This window comes from Sapajus apella, unplaced genomic scaffold (genome assembly GCF_009761245.1).
Source record: "Sapajus apella isolate SASKATOON/1434 unplaced genomic scaffold, GSC_monkey_1.0 scaffold193, whole genome shotgun sequence".
Taxonomy (NCBI): domain Eukaryota; kingdom Metazoa; phylum Chordata; class Mammalia; order Primates; family Cebidae; genus Sapajus; species Sapajus apella.
The window spans coordinates 362041-372290 of NW_022437133.1; positions in this window are offsets into that span (position 1 = coordinate 362041).

Sequence of the window (10250 nt, forward strand, 5' to 3'; positions counted from 1 at the left end):
CATCTTTCAGAGGGTCTTTTGCATCATTGGCTAACAAGCCATCCACCTGGGGGCCACATAGGCAGCTTACTTACTAGCCTCTGAGTTATGTTGCCTGAGTATCTGCTCCTTGAGCTTCTCCTTTTTTTCATGGGAGCAGAATGGACTTTGCTTTGAGTATAGCCTTTGCTGTCCTCCCCTTTGCTGTCCTTGCCTGTCTAATGTCGCTCTATTCTTTCTGAGAGTCTTACCCATATTAGGCTAACCAGCCATCCACCTGGGAGGCACACTGGCAACTTATTTGCTTGCCTGTGTATTATGCTGCTGGTGCTTCTACTCCTAGTGCTGCTCCATTCCTTCATGGGAGAAGACTGGCTTTTGCTATGACTGTAGCCTTTGCTGGCCTCCCCGAAGCTTTGCTTGTTTTAGGTGGCTCTCACCTTTCAGACAGACCTACCTGTCATTGGCTAACTAGCCATCCATGTGGGGGACACACAGGCAACTTACTTGCCTGTCTGTGAGTTACACTGCTAGTGTTCTGCTCCTAGTGCTGCTCGGTTACTTCATGGAAGCAGACTGGCTTTTGCTACAACTTTAGCCTTTGCTGGCCTCCCAGATCCTGTACCTGCCTTAGGTGGCTCTCATCTCTCAGAGTCTTATGTGTCATTGGATAACAAGCCATCCACCATGGGGGCACACAGGCAACTTACATGCTAGCCTGGAAATTACCTTGTCTGTGTTTCTGCTCCTAAAGCTGCTGGTTTCCTTCAAGGGAGCACACAGGCCTTTGCTATGACTTTAGCCTTTGCTGGCCTCTCCACAGCTGTGCCTGTCTTAGGTTACTCTCATCTTTCAGAGAGTCTTATGCATCATTGTCTAACAAGCCATCCACCTGGGGGGCACAAGGCAACTTACTTGCTTGCCTCAGAGTTACATTGCCAGGGTATCTGCTCCTAGAGCTGCTCATTGTTTTTTATGGGAGCAAACTGGCCTTTGCTGTGACTTTAGCCTTTGCTGGCCTCCCTGAAGCTGTGCCTGTCTTAGGTAGCTCTCATCTTTCAGAGAGTCTTACCCATCTTTGGCTAAACAGCCATCCACCGGGCTGGCAAAGGGGCAACTTACTTTCTTACCTGTCAATTACACTGCTGGTGCATCTGCTCCTTGGGCTGCTCAGTTTCTTCATGGGAGCAGATGGGCTTTTGCTATGACTTTAGCCTTTGCTGACCTTCCTGAGGCTGTGCCTGTCTTAGATTGCTCTCATCATTCAGAGAGCCTTACCCATCATTGGCTAACCAGCCATCCACCTGGGGGACACACAGGCAACTTACTTTCTTGCCTATGAATTACGCTGCTGCTACATCTGCTCCTAGTGCTTCTCATTTCTCTCATGGGAGCAGACTGGCTTTTGCTATGACTTTACCCTTTGCTGGCCTCCCCGTGGCTATGCCTGTCTTAGGTTGCTCTCATCTTTCAGAGAGTTTTATGCATCATTGGCTAACAAGCCATCCACCTGGGGGGCACATAGGCAGCTTACTTGCTTGCCTTTGAGTTACCTTGCCTGTGTATCTGCTCCTACAGCTTCTCATTTTTTTCATGGGAGCAGACTGGCTTTTGCTATGGCTTTATTCTTTGCTGTCCTTCCTGAGGCTGTGCCTGTCTTAGGTTGCTCTCATCTTTCAGAGAGTCTTAACCATCATTGGCTAACCAGCCATCCACCTGGGGCGCAAAGCAACTTACCTGCTTTCCTGTGAAATATTCTGCTGGTGCATCTGCTCCTAGGGCTGTTCATTTCTTTCATGGGAGCAGACTGACTTTTGCTATGACTTTAGCCTTTGCTGGCCTCCCTGTGGCTGTGCTTTTCTTAGGTTGCTCTCATGTTTCAGAGATTCTGGCGTGTCATTGGCTAACAAGCCATCCACCTGGGGGGGTACACAGGCAACTTACTTGCTTGCCAGGGAGTTACTTTGCCTGGGTATCTGCTCCTAGAGCCTCTCAATTCCTTATGGGAGCAGAATGGCTTTTGCTATGACTTTAACCTTGGCTGGCCTCACCAAGTCTCTGCCTGTCTTACATTGCTCTCATCTTTCAGAGAGTCTTACCTGTCATTGCCTAACCAGCAATCCACAAGGGGGGCACACATGCAACTTACTTGCTTACCTGTAAATTATGCTGCTGTTGTATCTTTTCCTAGTGCTGCTCATTTCCTTCATTTGAGCAGACTGGTTTTTGGTATGAATTTAGCCTCTGCTGGTCTCCTCGTGGCTGTGCCTGTCTTAGGTTGCTCTCATCTTTCAGAGAGTCTTGCCCGTCATTGACTAACCAGCCATCCACCTTGGGGGCACATTTTTGGCTTTCTTTTGGAGAGAAGCATGAGTAAGCTAGTTAGTAGTTAAACCTATAGTTATTTCCTGTGCCATTTGCTGCTGCCTATGTAGGCGTTATGTATTACACCCCAGCACGTTATTTTACAAGTGATATTTAAGGCTTATCCTCTTTACTTCATCCTCACACATCTGTGTTTTGTAAGCCACATAGAAGGTGAGGAAGGGGAGAGATGGGAAAGGGAAATACCCTATAAAATACTTCTGTCAATTTAATGGCCTTCTGCCTTTTCATGAGACAAGTTTTTTCTGTGGGTAATGGCTGATACTTACTTACTGCCATTATATGTGCTGTGTTTTGTCACCACTGCCTCTACGGCCAACTGTATACTGCTAAATATAAGTGACAATAAACAAGGGAATAGGAGACAGCACCTAATATAAGTACTATGCTCCCCATGAGAGTCTTGAATTTGTCCAAAGGATGAGAACCATCAACCAAAAAGAGAGTCTGAAGTTCAACCTTTTCCAGGTTCAGACTGGAACATGGGCATAACGTTCTCATCTTGGCAGTAATTTCCAAAACTACCTGTCCATTGTTGTTAGCTTCTAAACAACAGTTAAATTTACCACAGACTCTTCATTCTGAGGCCAGCAGGTAATCTAATGCTAGTCTCTTTTGATAGATTGCATTTCTTATTTGTGTAGATTGTACAGCTAACAAATCTAAAGCTTTAGGTGTTTCATTAGTTATAATTTCTAAGACTTCTTGTAATCTGATAATACAATTAATCATGTAGATGGGAATATGATATCCCCACATCCCATCTTGTGCCCAAGAAACCAAACCGTAATTATTCTCTCTGGAGACCAATCTGTATCTCTCTAATCACTGATTTGACATAAGCATCAGGCTAGGTCAGAATATGAGGTGTGAAAGTTTTGTGTGTGTGTTTACACTTATCTGCATGTGCTCACACACACACACACACACGTGCATGTGCATACAGATATAATGATAGAGAATAAAGAAGGCAGGGGAAAACAGACACACATGAGTAACATTGTTTAATCCACCAAACAAAGCCACTAGGATTTCAATATTGTGGCCAGGACTTTCAGGCACTGGGATGGGTTATTAAACTTAATCCTAACTTTTTTCTATTAGACTGAGATTTCTTTTGACCATTTTAACATCTGAAATCAATATGTATTAAGAGAATCTAGGCAAGCTGGGAGAACAGACAGAAACAACTTTTCTGGGAAGTGAGTAAAAGAGTAAGAGTGGGACCCATACTAAAAATATATTGATTTTGGATCAGAAATGCTTTTGTTTGAAAGGTGGGAGACAAAGTTTCAATGAGATTATGTCTTAATATTCCCATTTTAAATCTCTCAGCTTGTGCTGGCAGGGCAGGTAAACATGAAGTTTTTAAAAATGGAAGGGTCTTGAGAAATAGTAGAACATGTTACATACAGGTACTCTGCTACATAACAGGTACTCAAGTTACGTTTGATGAATAAATGAAATGAAGGAATGGATAAATACAGTTGACGAGTTCAATATTTTTAAGTTGACTCCTATAAAGCAATATTTTTACAATAGTAATTATATTTGTTATTTTTAAAGAATACAATCAAAATGAAATGATTAATCTATCATTGCATAAATTGAATGAAACTACATATAACATATGTACAAAATAAAATATATACATAATAACATTTGGAAACACAGATAAAAACATTCCTTTTTTATTTCTGAAGAGGCTAAAAATTTAAAGAAGATAACAACACACACAATAATAATGTTAAGAAATAGAAAGCGAGAAATTATTTTTATCTGTGGAAGATTCACATTTCTCTCTCCCAAAGATTATTCCATTAATAATAAACATTTACTCTAAGTTTTGTACATGTTCAATGCAGCAAACACAGATAAGGAAAAGGATAAAAAACTTTGCTTAAAATGCAAATGATCAGAAACTACAAATTTGATAATATTTTGTAAATATTTTTGGTAAAACAAGGCCATAGTATGTTTGTGTGTATGTATAATCAAACTATTTTTTTCATCACTAGCTGCAACAGAATACATCTTTGCATATCAACCTACTGCTATATTTATTGTCACCTTCAATGGTCACATATTATTCCATCCTATGGATTCAACTGAATTTATTTATAGAATCCACTCTTAAAATGCATGTATCTCTATTTCCAAAGAGTATTTTAGTGTAATGGAGTTGACGGGCAAAGGGCATACACATTTTTTAAATGTAATATTTACCACCAAATTATCTATTTGAAAAGTCATCAGCAACTTGAACTTTAAGCAACAGTGTAAAACATTCTCACAAATATTGTGGTTAGAAAACAGTTTCATTCCTCTTTTAAATTCTTATACCAGAAATGCAAAGGGTGTTTTCCTGTGTACATAAAGTAAATTGTACATCTGCAAATAAGTACCTTCCCCACTTTTAGAGTTTTTGATTATTTGATTTGAAAGAATTCCCTGTAAAATGAAGATGCGTTTTTCATCTAATGTGTATACATACATATAACTTTTCATCTAATATATATAACTGGTATATATAATGTATTATATCTGTAATATATATGTTATACATATCAGTAATATGTATATCATATGATCGATAATAAAGAATATAGGCTGGGCACAGTGGCTCACACCTGTAATCCCAGAATTTTGGGAGGCTGAGGCAGCAGATCACTTGAGGTCAGGAGTTTGAGACCAGCCCGGGCAATATGGTGAAACCCAACTCTACTAAAAATACAAAAATTAGCTGTGTGTTCTGGCACAGGCCTATAATCCCAGCTAGTTGGGAGGCTGAGGTAGGAGAATTGCTTAACCCCAGAAGGCAGAGGTTGCAGTGAGCCAAGATTGTGCCATTGTGCTCCAACTTGGGGAAAGAAGTGACACTCCGTCTCAAAAAAAAAAAAAAATACATATATATATATATATATATATATATATATAAATTCCTTGTAGAATAAAAACATACATTTCATCTGAATATATATGTAATATAGTAAATATTTTCAAGTACATTCTCTTTTATTTTGTTAATTTTTTCTCCTGAAACACAGTTTTAATTTTTAGTTTGCTAAATTAACCTTCAGAGTGCCTGTTTGTGAGGTCATTCTTAGGAAGGCCTTTGAGAACATAAAATGTGCCCATAAAATAAGCATTGGTGTTTTCTTCTGGTACTTTTCTCATTTCCATAGGTAGAAATTGCAATCTGTATTCCATCAGAAACTCATGTTTGTGACATAAAATTTCATTAGTTTTCTACAAACAACAGGCATTTTTTTCATTAATAATTCATTCTTTCCTACTCACAACTGTTAATATTATCAATTCTTACATATATCTTACATAATTTTAGTATTTCTAGATTTCCTATTCTATTTCATGAATTTATCTGTATTTTCAGCTGTCAGTAAACAATTAATTGTGAAAATAGCACATTTTGATATCTAGAGGAGGTACTGTTTTTTCACTCCATTATACAATTTTTTTAAATGTCATCACAATAGTAAAAGACAGCAGGTGTCATGCAAAAATGTTAAAACCGACGGGGGGAGATCCAAGATGGCCGTTTAGGAGCAGCTCAGGATTGCAGCTCCCAGTGAAAGCGCAGAGGGTGAGTGGACGCCGCGTTTTTATTGCCCACAGACTAGGAAATTCCCCGGCAGAGGAGCTCCACGGTCGCCAGCGCGGCTGTTTCGGCCAGCGCAGCTGTTTCGGCCAGCGCGGCTGTGCCGGCCAGCGCCGCTGCTTTGCCCCGCGCGGCTGCTTTGTCGGCGCCCCGGAGCCGCGGTTCTCCGTACAAAATACACCGGTCCGGGGGCGCTTTTGGCTGGCGATTGGAGCCACGGGAAGTCGCCCATACGCTGGTTCAAAAAGGGGACTGAGCAGAGAACCAGGACAGTAGATTCCAGGGCAAAAAAAAAAAAAAAAAAGATGCCACAAACCTCAGTGCTGCTGTTTAAGCCAGCGCAGTGAGTGGCCGCAGGGGAAAACAAACAGACCCCGGCGCCTCTTCAACAGGCGACTGGAACACCAACTTAAAAAAGGCTCTGAGGCAGGGAGCCGGGCGATCAGGCTCGGCTGGCCCCACCCCCACAAAGAACAGCAACCAGAAACTCTGGATTGAGAGTTTCACAGCAAGCGCAGCTGAACCCGGGACGGTCCAGCTCTGTCGGGGAGGGGCGTCCGCCATTACCGAGGCAGCCCGCCGTTGCCAAGGCAACCCGCCATTGCTGAGGCAGCCTGCCGTTGCCAAGGCAACCCGCCACAGCAGAGACTCCGCCCCAACAGAGGCGGGCCACCATTGCCAAAGCAGTTCTAACTACACCCATATAATCAGGACTGCAGGAAAGTTCACTCGGCAGCGGGGCGCAGCCCACAGCAGCTCAGCAAAGCTGCCATAGGCCGACAGTGACTAGGCGGCCTCCTTGCTGGGCTGCGCAGGTCTGAAGGAAAAAAAAAAAGAAGGAGGCAGCATAACGGAAACTCATAAATAAAGCCCTAAATCCCTGGGACAGAGCACCTGGGAACAAAAAGCAGTTCATGAGTTCAGCTGCAGCAGACCTAAAAGTACCTGCCCAGCAGCTCTGAATGAACAACAACAGAGCTCACAACTCACCATTTGAGCTCCTATAAAGAAAAGACCGTCTCCTCAAGCAGCTCCCTGACCCCTATATATCCAAAAAGACACCTCATAAAAGAGAGATCAGATTGACACTAGGCGGTTATCCGTCTGGGACAAAGATAGCAGAAGAAGAAAACTGGTAACAACCCTTGCTGTTCAACAGCTGCTGCAGGTGAACCCCAGGCAAGCAGGGCCTGGAGTGAACCTCAGCAGACCTACAGCAGAGGGGCCAGACTGTCAGAAGGAAAACCAAGAAACAGAAATAACCTCATCATCAACAAACAGAACGTCAATCTGAAAGATTTGAGACCCAATCTGAAAGCCAGCAACTACAAAGTCGACAGGTGGATAAATCCTTAAGGATGGGAAGAAACCAGCGCAAAAAGGATGAAAACACCCGAAACCAGAACACCTCTCCTCCTAAAAGGGATCACAACTCCTCACCAGCAAGGGAACAAGGTTGGATGGAGAACGAGTGTGATGAAATAACAGAATCAGAATTCAGAAGGTGGGTAGTAAGAAACTTCTGTGAACTTAAAGAACATGTTCTAACCAAATGCAAAGAAACTAAGAACCTTGAAAAAAGATTTGACGAAATGCTAACAAGAATGGACAAAATAGAAAGGAATATAAGTGAATTGATGGAGCTGAAAAATGCAACACGAGAACTTCGTGAAGCATGCACAAGTATCAACAGCCGAATTGACCAAGCAGAAGAAAGGATATCAGAGGTCGAAGATCAACTCAATGAAATAAAACGGGAAGGCAAGACTGGAGAAAAAAGGGTAAAAAGGAATGAACAAAGTCTCCAAGAAATGTGGGAGTATGTGAAAAGACCTAATCTACGTTTGATAGGCGTACCTGAATGCGACGAAGACAATGAATCCAAGCTGGAAAATACTCTTCAGGATATTATCCAGGAAAACTTCCCGAACCTAGCAAGGCAGGCAAACATTCAAGTCCAGGAAATACAGAGAACACCACAAAGATATTCGTCAAAAAGAGCAACCCCAAGGCACGTAATCGTCAGATTCACCAGGGTCGAAATGAAGGAGAAAATACTAAGGGCAGCCAGAGAGAAAGGTCGGGTTACCCACAAAGGGAAGCCCATCAGACTCACAGCAGATCTCTCAGCAGAAACCCTACAAGCCAGAAGAGAATGGGGGCCAATATTCAACATCCTTAAAGAAAAGAACTTTCAACCCAGAATCTCCTATCCAGCCAAACTAAGCTTCATAAGTGAAGGAAAAATAAAATCCTTTGGGAACATGCAAGTACTCAGAGATTTCGTCACCACCAGGCCAGCTCTACAAGAGCTCCTGAAAGAGGCTCTACACATATAAAGGAACAACAAGTACCAGCTCAACTAAAGGGCAAAACAGCCAGCTAGCACCAAAATGGCAGTATCAAATTCACACATAACAATATTAACCCTAAATGTAAATGGACTAAATGCCCCAATCAAAAGACACAGACTGGCAAATTGGATCAAAAGACAAAACCCATCGGTGTGCTGTATCCAGGAAACCCATCTCACATGCAAGGATACACAAAGGCTCAAAATAAAGGGATGGAGGAAGATTTACCAAGCAAATGGAGAGCAAAAAAAAGCAGTAGTTGCAATTCTCATCTCTGATAAATTAGACTTTAAAGCAACAAAGATCATAAGAGACAAAGAGGGACATTACATAATGGTAAAAGGATCAATGAAACAAGAAGAGCTAACGATCCTAAATATGTATGCACCCAATACAGGAGCACCCAGATACATAAGGCAAGTTCTTAATGACTTACAAAGAGACTTAGACTCCCACACAATAATAGTGGGAGACTTTAACACCCCATTGTCAACATTAGACAGATCAACCAGACAGAAAATTAACAAGGATATCCAGGACTTGAACTCAGACCTGGACCAAGCAAACCTAATAGACATTTACAGAACTCTCCACCCCAAATCCACAGAATATACATTCTTCTCAGCACCACATCACACCTACTCTAAAATTGACCACATAATTGGGAGTAAATCACTCCTCAGCAAATGCAAAAGAACGGAAATCGTAACAAACAGTCTCTCAGACCACAGTGCAATCAAGTTAGAACTCAGAATTCAAAAACTAACTCAGAACCGCACAGCTTCATGGAAACTGAACAACTTGCTCTTGAATGTTGACTGGATAAACAATGAAATGAAGGCAGAAATAAAGATGTTCTCGAAACCAACGAGAATGAAGACACAACATACCAGAATCTCTGGGACACATTTAAAGCAGTCTCTAGAGGAAAATACATAGCAATAAGTGCCCACATGAGAAACAAGGAGAGATCAAAAATTGACACCCTATCGTCAAAACTGAAAGAGCTAGAGGAGCAAGATCAAAAAAACTCAAAGTCTAGCAGAAGACAAGAAATAGCTAAGATCAGAGCAGAACTGAAGGAGATAGAGACACAAAAAACCCTTCAAAAAATCAATAAATCCAGGAGCTGGTTTTTTGAAAAGATCAACAAAATTGACAGACCACTAGCCAGATTAATAAAAAAGAAAAGAGAGAATAACCAAATAGATGCAATAAAAAACGATAAAGGGGATATCACCACAGATTCCACAGAAATTCAAACCATCATCAGAGATTATTACAAACAACTCTATGCACACAAACTAATAAACCTGGAAGAAATGGATAAATTCCTGGACACTTGCCTCCTGCCAAGCCTAAACCAGGAAGAAGCCGAAACCCTGAACAGACCCATAACAAGGTCTGAAGTTGAGGCAGCAATTAAGAGCTTACCACCCAAAAAAAGCCCAGGTCCAGATGGGTTCACAGCTGAATTCTACCAGACATACAAAGAGGAGCTGGTACCATTTCTTCTGAAACTATTCCAAACAATACAAAAAGAGGGAATTCTTCCCAAATCATTTTATGAGACCAACATCATCCTGATTCCAAAACCCGGCAGAGACTCAACAAGAAAAGAAAACTACAGGCCAATATCCATGATGAACATAGATGCAAAAATCTTCAATAAAATACTGACAAGCCAATTGCAACAGCACATCAAAAAGCTTATCCACCATGATCAAGTAGGCTTCATCCCAGGGATGCAAGGCTGGTTCAACATACGCAAGTCTATAAACGTAATTCACCACATAAACAGAACCAAAGACAAAAACCACATGATTATCTCAATTGATGCAGACAAGGCCTTTGACAAAATTCAACAGCCCTTTATGCTAAAAACACTCAATAAGCTAGGTATCAATGGAACA